Consider the following 10,619-nt stretch of genomic DNA (forward strand, 5'->3'; position numbering starts at 1 on the left):
AAAAGACTCAGGGGATACCTGATAGCTGAAAGAAGCACAAACTGTTCTATGCAGCCATAAAGTATAAAACTGATACCAACACCAGAAAGTTCAAGGAAGACAGATATATAAAACTTCCTATGAGCCCAAGCTATACAGAGATGGGCTAGGCTGCCTAGGAATATGTGGAACTCTTGTCTTTAGGGGAGACACCTGAAGGGTAAGCACTTCAAGGGGGATGTAATTACTCTGGAATGTGTTAATCACTATTTCTAACTGTTAAAAACATCCAGCTTTACTTTTTTACTTTCCTACTTGTTTGTCTTCTCTCCCTCATGTCTTCCTTTCTTTTTTGATTTTGAGCTTGGGGGTAGATGGTTGAGTTGATCATATTCTTAATTTCCTGGCATATTAACATCACCACCCCACATCTCTTATTTTTTAATTATTTGTTATATTGATAATCCCCCTTCTCCATCCTCATCCTTTTTGCTCCCATAGGCAACACAAGTGTCTTAAATAAATAGCTTTTTGTTGGTATATGTTTCTATAATAACTATTACAATAAGTGTATTTTTATATGTTGCATTTCTTAATTTTTATAAATTATGTAACATATTTTCATGTAATATGCTTATATATATTTGCTAATTATATTTTCTGTTACGTATATAACTGTGCATGTATTTATCAAGAAATGATAAAAACATTTCTTGCTTAAGCAAAGAAGACCTAAGATAGAGCTCACTCTCTTCCCCACCCTCACCCTCTCTACCCACGCCCTCTCCCTCCTTTATTTCTCAAACCTTATCTTTTTTCAGTATTGGCTAATTCTCAGGCAAGGTTTCTTCATACATGATGGCCCTAGATTCCCAAATTTATATTTTACTTTATAAATTCTCATAGAAGTGCAATTTTTATCAAATATTTTTCAAAAACAAATCCTAGAATTGAGCCCACATCATCCCAAACCACATCACATAACCACCCATGAACCCCAAATGCCCCACTTCCATGTTGGAGCCAAGGTTATGTTCCTGCCTCCAGAGATAATTGAGTTGCAGAAGTCAGCCTCATCTGAACTACATGGAATAAGAATGGAGTGAGGTGCTTCTCCAAACTAAATGTGAGAGCTATTATCAGAAAAAAAAGGATGAGTTCTTGCCAAACAAAAAGAGAATGTAGTCTCTACTAAGTGCAATTCGACTTTCTAAAATGTTATTCTGGCTTTTCTTCACGGAAAGAAAAAGGTCAGCCTAAAAGACATAAATTCAAGAATGCAGGGAAATAAATTCATCTTCTTGAGGTAATTCAATTCAATGCAGTTTAATTCAACAAATATTCATTGAGTGCTTAGTATGTGGTAGGCACTCTTGTAGGTGATTTGGCTCTGTCAGCCAGCCAGCCCCCAGGCAGCTCTTTACCTCCATCCAGGGCACTACCCAAAAAGGCTGTAACGGGTATGCAGAATTTCCTTTTTTACTTTCCTACTTGTTTGTCTTCTCTCCCTCATGTCTTCTTTTCTTTTTTGATTTTGATCTCAGGGGTAGATGGTTGAGTTGATCATATTCTTAATTTCCTGGCATATGAACATTACCACCCCATATCTCTTATTTTATAATTATTTGTTATATTGATAATCCCCCTTCTCCATCCTCATCCTTTTCGCTCCCATAGGCAACACAGGTGTCTTAAATAAATAGATTTTGTTTGTATATGTTTCTATAATAACTATTACAATAAGTGTTGCATTTCTTAATTTGTATAAATTATGTAACATATTTTCATGTAATATGCTTATGTATATTTGCTAATTATATTTTCTGTTACATATATAATTATGCATGTATTTATTCCTATATCTTAACATACAAATCGTTTAGTTTTCTACTGCCCCTTCCTGTTCTAGATTTTAAATCCACCCATGTCTCTTTGTTGTCATCTAGAACAGTTTCTTCTAAATGTTGCAGGTGAAATTTTTTACCTCATAATTGTTTAAGGAGCCATAAAATGTAAGTGTCCTTTAAAGAAAGGACTCACTGTTGTATGTAAATGACAGGCACTGGCCCTGAAAGAAGTCTTCCTAGGAGACCACACACTATGCAATGAGATGTGAAATGAGGGAAAATGGAGGGTCTCTTAAGTTTCTGTAGTCCACTGGATAATTTCTCTAAGATTCTAGGAAGAGCTGGATCATCTAGAGACCCCGACTGTGAGCAGCAATAACAGCCTGATTTTTCAGAGGGAGGAAAACAAACTATAATCTGTCTAGAACGAGGCCCAGAGCTCCAGACCCCAACCTGCCAAAACATACCAGGGAGAGCCCACTTCAATGAAACTGAAGCACCCCAACCAAATATTTTCAATAACCTTTCTCTGCCACCACATCTTGAGCCTCATCAATATTTTGGGGGCTTTCCTATGAATGGCAAAATGAAGACAAGGAAATACATTTTGAAAAAGAATAGTGTTTCAAAAATCTGTCCCTCAAGCCAAATACAAAATTTTTAATATCTCAGTAAGTGTGAGTTATTGAAATACCCACGCAGGAGAACCAGAGGTGTGCCAAATCTTCAGAAAGAAATCTCACCCCTGGCAGCCCTAGTTAGAAATAATTACATGAAACCCATTATAATTTAGTTTTACAAAGTTATTCACCATTGAAATCCAATTTTGAAAGAGATTAGATTACCTTGTTAGGATGATCTTAAATGTTGATATATATTTTATGGAAAGTATGCACTTATATACACATGTGACTATACTCCACTGCTAGGACTTTCTGCGGGCTTGCTTAGGTTATATGCTGTATTCAATTGCATTTTTGGCCTCAATTCTCTATCCCTCCCTGTACCCACACCCATTCTGTGACCTCATTATGAGTGGAATGTTCCCTACTCCTGCTTTGGGATTTGGCCATATGACTTTTATTGGCCAATGGAATGCAGGTAGAAGTAACAGCGAGACAATTCTCAGACTAGGTCTTATGAGGTACAGCTTGATTTTTAGCATCCTTGTACCATAAAGAGTTTCTCCCAGGTAGCCATTATCTTTCAATTCTGGACTCCAGAAGAAACACACATACAACAGGCTGGAGCCCACTGACCTCAGCCAACCTGCAGATGCTGGTGAGAACAAATGATTGTAGCTTGAAATATGGTGGTCTGCTTTCTGACATGTGAAAAATATCTCATCTGACTATAAGCTATTATCATTATCTACCAAAACATTTATGTTGGAGCCAGGGATGTATCTTCCCATTATGTTTATTTTTAAATATGCATTGTTGCCCCCAAAGAATGGCAGAACTGCTATGGAGAGATTTTATAAGGCAGAACACTTTCCAAACTGTTTCTTCTTTAGGTCCTTTGACTACAGGAATGTAAAACACCAGTATGTCTAGAGTAACTCTGCTCGAAAACTAGGAAACATAAACCATTTTTTCATCACTTAGATACAATTTACTGTAGCATGGAAAAAAATAAAGGAGAATACATGGATCTAGTGATCCCAGCTTGTTTGGGGATGTTTTTACTTCCTTATGGAGAAGAGTAGGAACAGGTTGAAAAGACACCTGGTTTCAGGCCTTAGAGGTAATGTAAGATCTCGTAAACCTGCATAAAGGTCATTTCTGATGGAACTATGCCCTTCCTCTGGTGATGTACATCTGATGTTTTCTCTCTGAACTTCTCTCAATTGCTTGGGACTCCTCTGCATCTTTTAGGGAATTTCTTTTTTTTTTTTAGACGGAGTCTCGCTCTGTCGCCCAGGCTGGAGTGCAGTGGCGTGATCTCAGCTCACTGTAATCTCCACCTCCTAGGTTCAAGCGATTCTCCTGCCTCAGCCTCCTGAGTAGCTGGGGTTGCTAATTTTTGTATTTTTAGTAGAGAAGGGGGTTTCACCATGTTGGCTGGGAAGGTCTCGATCTCTTGACCTCGTGCTCCCCCTGCCTCAATCTCCCAAAGTGCTGGGATTACAGGCGTGAGCCACCACAACCAGCCAAGTGTCTTTGTTTTTATGAAGCTTTGATATAGGAGTTAAGAAGAAATTACTTAGGCAGAGAGTGAGGGTACTGGAGTCCTTGGTAAGGTTTTCTTTTTTAATGAAAAGCAGCCCCAAATCACTTTCCTTTCTAACAAAGAGCAGCCTGTAAAATCAAGCGGCAGACATAGATGCCAGCAGTTGTGGCAATCATGTTCAAAATGGCGACTCTATCTTCCCTTTTCTTTGCCAGCCACATGTCCAGTAAGGAGCAGACAAGATGGCTCCAGCCAAGGGGAAAGCCCATCTGCATAATAAGATTAGTGTGTGTGGTCAGCCTTCCCCAAGTGCTATGTAAATGTCACACCTATTCCAACCAATCCGTGGACCCTATGTAAATCCCACAATGCCTCTTCAAGCCTGCTTATAAAATTTGGTGGACTCGGGCCAGGTGCAGTGGCTCAGGCCTGTAATCCCAGCACTTTGGGAGGACCAGGTGGGCGGATTGTCTGAGGTCAGACAGGGCACGGTCTCTACAAAAAAAAAAGACCCAGGCCCCTGGGCCAACACGGGTAGGAAACCACTGGTCTCTACTAAAAATACAAAAAATTAGTCCAGAGGCTGAGCAGGTGTGAACCCGGAGCTTGCAGTGGCGAGGCGCACTCCGCCTGGTAAAATCCCCAAGCTACTTGGGAGGCTGAGGCAGGAGAATCGCTTGAACCCAGCAGCGTTCACTAGAGAGAGGGGCTTTCTTCTGACTATTAAACCTCCACTCCTGAACTCCTCGTGTGTTTCTGTGTCCTAAATTTTCTTGATGTGAGATGATGAACCCTGGGTATTTACCCCAGACAATATAGTCACTTCAGCTTATTTCTAGTTGAGGAAGAGAAACTATAAATAAGTGGAATTTTGTGCAGTAGTTTCAAAAAGTGCTAAATGTAATAAAGCAAATAGAACAGGGTAATGAATAATGAGTTTCTGTGGTAGGGGAGGTAAAGCAAAATGGCCAAATAGAACCCTCTAGCAATCATCCCCACTCCCCACAAGAACACTAAATTGAACAACTACCCACACAAGAAAGCACATTCATAAGAAACAAAATCAAGTGAGTAATCACAGTTTGTGGTTTAACATTATATCCAGGAAAGGGGCACTGAAGAGGGAAAGAAAGACAGTCTTGAAATGCCAACAGCACCCCTCCTCAGTCTCCTGGCAGCAGTCACATGGTGCTGAGGAGAGAGATTTGTGTGACTGGGGGAGGGAGAACACAGTGATTGTGGGACTCAGTACTGCCTTGTCATAGCAGAAAGCAACGCAGACCAGAAATTGGCCAGTACCCACAGAGGGAGCATTTAGACCAGCCCTAGCCAGAGGCAAATTGCCCATCCCTGTGGTCAGAACCTAAGTTCTGGCAAGCCCCACCATCATAGGCTAAAAGGTTCTGGGGTTCTAAATATATTTGAAAGGCAGTCTAGGCCACAAGGATTTCAATGCCTAGACAAACCCTAGTGTTGTGCTGTGCTCAGAGCCAGTGGACTTGGGGTACAAGTGACCTACTGCAATACCGCTTAGGGCAGCCAATGGTGGGCTTACATCAACACCCCCCAGCGCCAGGTGGTGCAACGTGAGGAGCGGAGAGCAGTGAGTGAAGAGGATTTTGTCTTACAACTAGGATACCACCTCAACTACAGTGGAATAGAGCACCAGGTAGAGTCCTGATGCCTGAAACGGAGGTAGGGCCTCCATTTCAGGTCCTAGCTCCCAGACCACATTTCTGGACATGCCCTGTGCCAGAAGGGAACCCCCTGCCTTGAATGGAAAGACTGTGGAAGGATTAATTGCCTACTGATTAAAGAGCTTGTGGCCCTTAAATAAACATCGGCAGCACCCAGGCAGTACTCACCATGGACCTTAGGTGAGACCCAGGGCCATGCTGACTTCCAGTATAACCCATCACATTCGGAGCTGTGGTGGCCACAGGAAAAGACTCCTTCTCCTTGAGGAAAAGAGAGGGAAGAGTAGAGGGGACTTTGTCTTGCAGCTTGGGTACCAACTCAGCCACAGTGAGGTAGAACACCAAGAAGGCTCCTGGGCCCCCTAATTTCAGGCCTTGGCTCCTGGATGGCATTTTTGGACCTTCCCTGGGCCATAGCAGAGCCCACTGCCCTGAAGGGAGAGTTTCAGGCCTGGCAACATTCACCACAGCTGATTAAAGAGCCCTTGGTCCTTGAGTGAACATTAGCAGTAGCTAGGCAGTACTTGCTGTGGGCTGGGGGCAATGGTGGTCAAGGAGAGAGGTTTCTTCTGCTTGAGTAAAGGAGAAGAAAGAGTGATAAGAACTTTGTCTTGCATCTTGGGTGCCAGCTCAGCTGCAATAGAATAGAGCATGAAGTAGAATCCTGTTTCCCAACCCCAGGCCCTGGCTCCCAGATGGCATTTCTGGACCTGCTCTGGGCCAGGGCGTAGTTTACTGCCCTAAAGGGAAGGCCACAAGCCTGGTTGAATGTCTTGCCTGCTGATTGAAGAATTTCTCCCTTTGGCCTTGAGAGAACATCAGCAGTAATCAGGTAGTGGTTGCCATGGGCTTTGGGCAAGACCCAGTGCTGTGCTGGCCTCGACCCAGTGCAGTCCTAGAGGTGGTATCTCCTAGAGAGATGCTTGTGTCACCCTTCCTCAGTTCTAGGCCATTTAGCACAGACAAAAAGACTCTGTTTGTTTGGGGGAAAGTAAGGGGAAAGAACAAGAGTATTTGCCAGGTAATACAAAGAATTCTCCCAGATCTTAACTAAGACCACCAAGGTGGCACCTGGATTAGTTTGCAAGAGTCACAGAGTTACTGGTCTTAAGGTGCCCCCTAATGCAGATATGGCTGCAGTAACCAAAGACTTAAATCACAACACTCAATTCCCTTTGAATAAATTTGGAAAGCCTCTCTAAGAAGGATGGGTACAAACAAGGCCAGACTGTGAAGACTACAATAAATAAATAACTGTTTAATGTCCATACATTGATGAACATTCACAAGCATTAAGACCATTCAAGGAAACATGACCTCACCAAATGAACTAAATAAAGCACTAGTGACCTACCCTGGCGTGACAGAGATATGGGACCTTTCAGACAGGGCATTCAAAATAGCTGTTTTGAGGAAGGTTAATGAAATTAAAGATAACACAGAGAAGAAATTCAGAATTCTATCAGATAAAGAGATTTATCAAAGAGATTTACATGATTACAAAGAATCAAGCAGAAATTCTGGACCTTGGGCCGGGCGCGGTGGCTCACGCTTGTAATCCCAGCACTTTGGGAGGCCGAGGCGGGCGGATCATGAGGTCAGGAGATCGAGACCACGGTGAAACCCTGTCTCTACTAAAAATACAAAAATAGCCGGGTGTGGTGGCGGGCGCCTGTAGTCCCAGCTACTCGGAAGGCTGAGGCAGGAGAATGGCGTGAACCCGGGAGGCGGAGATTGCAGTGAGCCGAGATTGTGCCACTGCACTACAGCCTGGGTAACAGAGTGAGACTCCGTCTCAAAAAAAAAAAAGAAATTCTGGACCTCAAAAATTCAATTGACATACTCAGGAATGCATCAGAGTCTCTCAATTGATCAAGCAAAAGAAATAACTAGTGAGCTTGAATACAGGCTATTTGAAAATATACTGTCAGAGGAGACAAAAGAAAAAAGAATAAACAATGAAGAATACCTACTAGATCTAGAAAATAGCCTCAAAAGGGCAAATCTAAGAGTTACTGGCCTTAAAGATAAGAGAGAGAGAGAGATTTGGGTAGAAAGTTCATTCAAAGGGATAATAAGTGATAACTTCCAAACCTAGAGGAACATATCAACATTCAAGTACAAGAAGATTGTAGAACACCAAGCAGATTTAACCCAAATAAGACTATATCAAGACATTTAGTAATCAGAGCCCCAAAGGTCAAGAATAAAGAAAAAATCTTAAAATCAGCAAATGAAAATAAATAAATAACATAAAATGGAGCTCCAATACATCTGGCAGCAGACTTCTCAGCAGAAACTTCATGGGCCATAAAAGAGTGGCATGACATATTTAAAGTGTTGAAAGAAAAAGCTTCTCCTAGAGTACTATATACAGTGAAAATATACTTCAAATGTATAGGAGAAAATAAGGACTTTCTCAGAGAAACAAAAGCTGCAGGATTTCATCAATACCAGACCTGTCCTATAAGAAATGCTAAACGGAGTAGTACTTCAATCTGAAAGAAAAGGATATTAATGAGCAATAAAAAAACTATATGAATGTACAAAATTCACTGCCACTCATAAGTACACAAACACAGAATATTATAACACTGTAATTATGGTATGTAAACTACTTATATATTGAATAGAAAAACTGAAAGATGAACCTATCAAAAATAATAGTTACAACTTTTGAAAGCACAGTATGATAAGATATAAATAGAAATAATGAAAAGTTAAAAAGCAGATGTGATTAAGTTAAAGTGTAGAGCTTTTATTAGTTTTATTTTTACTTGTTTGTTTTTGTAGTCAGTGTTAAGTTGTTATGAGTTTAAAATAATGGATTTAAATATTATTTTCAAGTCTCATGGTAACCTCAAATAAGAAAAAAGCCTACAACAGATATGCAAATAAAAGATTAAAACATACCACCAGAAAAAAATAATTGAATTTTGATATCTTTTTCTAGGTTTGGAAAGTTCTCTGTTATCTCTTTGAATAAAATTTCTACCAGAAACTCTTTCCCTCTAGATCTTCTTTAAGGCCAATCACAGCAGAAATAAATGAATTTGAAATAAAAATATACAAAAGTTTCAAGAAAATGAAAAGTTGCTTGCAAAGATAAATAAAAATGGCAAACCTTTAGCCAGATTAAGAAAAAAGAGAGAAAATCCAAATAAATAAAATCAGAGAGAATATTGTCTTTACAAAATGGAAGACAGGAAGGAAGGAAAAGAAGGCTACAAAACAACCAGAAAACAAATAACAAAGTGGCAACAGTAAGTCCTTACCTATCAAGGATAACATTCAATGTAAATGGACTAAACTCTTCAATCAAAAGAAATAGGGTGGGTGAATGGATTAAAAAATAAAACCCCACGATCTGTTGCTGGTAAGAAACACACTTCACCTATAAAAGCATGCATAAACTGAAAATAAATAAATGGACAAAGATATTCCATACAAACAGAAACCATAAAAAAGCAGTATTAGCTGTATTTACATCAGATAAAATAAATTTTAAGATAAAAACTATAAAAAGAGACAAATAAGGTCATTATATAATGATAAAGGGTCAATTCAGCAAGAAGCTATAACAATTATAAATACATATGTACACAATTGTGTAGCACCTAGATAAATAAAGGAAATAGTATTAGAGCTAAAGAGAGAAATAGGCCTAGATAAAATAAAAGCTGGAAACTTCAAAACCCCTCTTTCAGCACTGGATAGACCACCAGCTAGAAAATCACCAAAGAAACATCAGATTTAATCTGCAACATAGACCAAAAGTACCTGATAGTTATTTACAGAAAATTTCATCCAATGGCTGCAGAATACACATTCTTCTCCTCAGTGCATGAATCACTCTAAAGGACAGACTATATGCTAGGCCAAGCAACAAGTCTTAAAACATTCAAAAAAACATAAAATCATATTGAGTATCTTCTCTGACCACAGTGGAGTAAAACCACATAATAAGAGGAACTTTGGAAACAATATAAACACATGGATATTAAACAACATGCTCCTGAAAGACCAGTAGATCAATGAAGAAATTAGAAAGAAAATTAAGAGATTTCCTGAAACAAATGAGAATTGAAATACAACATATCAAAATCTATGGGATACATTAAAAGCAGCACTAAGAAGGAAGTTTATAGCAATATACACCTATAGCAAAAAAGCAGAGAAACTTCACATAAACAATCTAACAATGAGTCTTAAAGAATTAGTAAACAAGAGCAAACCAACCCCAAAAATTGTAGAAGAAAAAAAAAAAGTAACAGCAGAAATAAGTGAAATTGAAATTTTTAAAAAGTACAAAAAACAACAACATGAAAAATCTTTTTGCAAAGGTAAACAAAAATACAAACCTTTAACCAGATTAAGAAAAAAGAGAGAATATCCAAATAAATAAAATCAAAGATGAAAAAGGAGACATTATAACTGCTACCAAAGAAATTCAAAGGATTATTAGACAGTGCTATGAGCAACTATATGCAATAAATTGGAAAAACTCTAAGAAATGGATAAATTTCTAGACACATACAAGATTGAACAATAAAGAAATCCAAAGGCTGCATAGTCCAAGAACAAATAATGAGATCAAAGCTAAAATAAAAATTCTCCCAGTAAAGAAAAGCTCAGACATGATGGCTTCATTGCTGAATTCTACCAAACATTTAAAGAAGAATTAATACCAGTTCTACTCAAGGTATATCAAGACATAGAGGAAGAGAAAATACTTACAAACTCATTCTATGAGGTCAGTATTATCCTGATACCAAAACTAGACAAAGATATATCAAAAAAGAAACCTATAGGCCAATATCCTTGATGAATATTGATGCAAAAATTCCTCAAAAAAATACTAGCAAACTGAAATCAACAACACATTAAAAAAACATTCATCATGACCAATTTGGATTTATCCCAG

This window comes from Nomascus leucogenys, chromosome 11, assembly GCF_006542625.1.
Source record: "Nomascus leucogenys isolate Asia chromosome 11, Asia_NLE_v1, whole genome shotgun sequence".
Lineage (NCBI taxonomy): Eukaryota > Metazoa > Chordata > Mammalia > Primates > Hylobatidae > Nomascus > Nomascus leucogenys.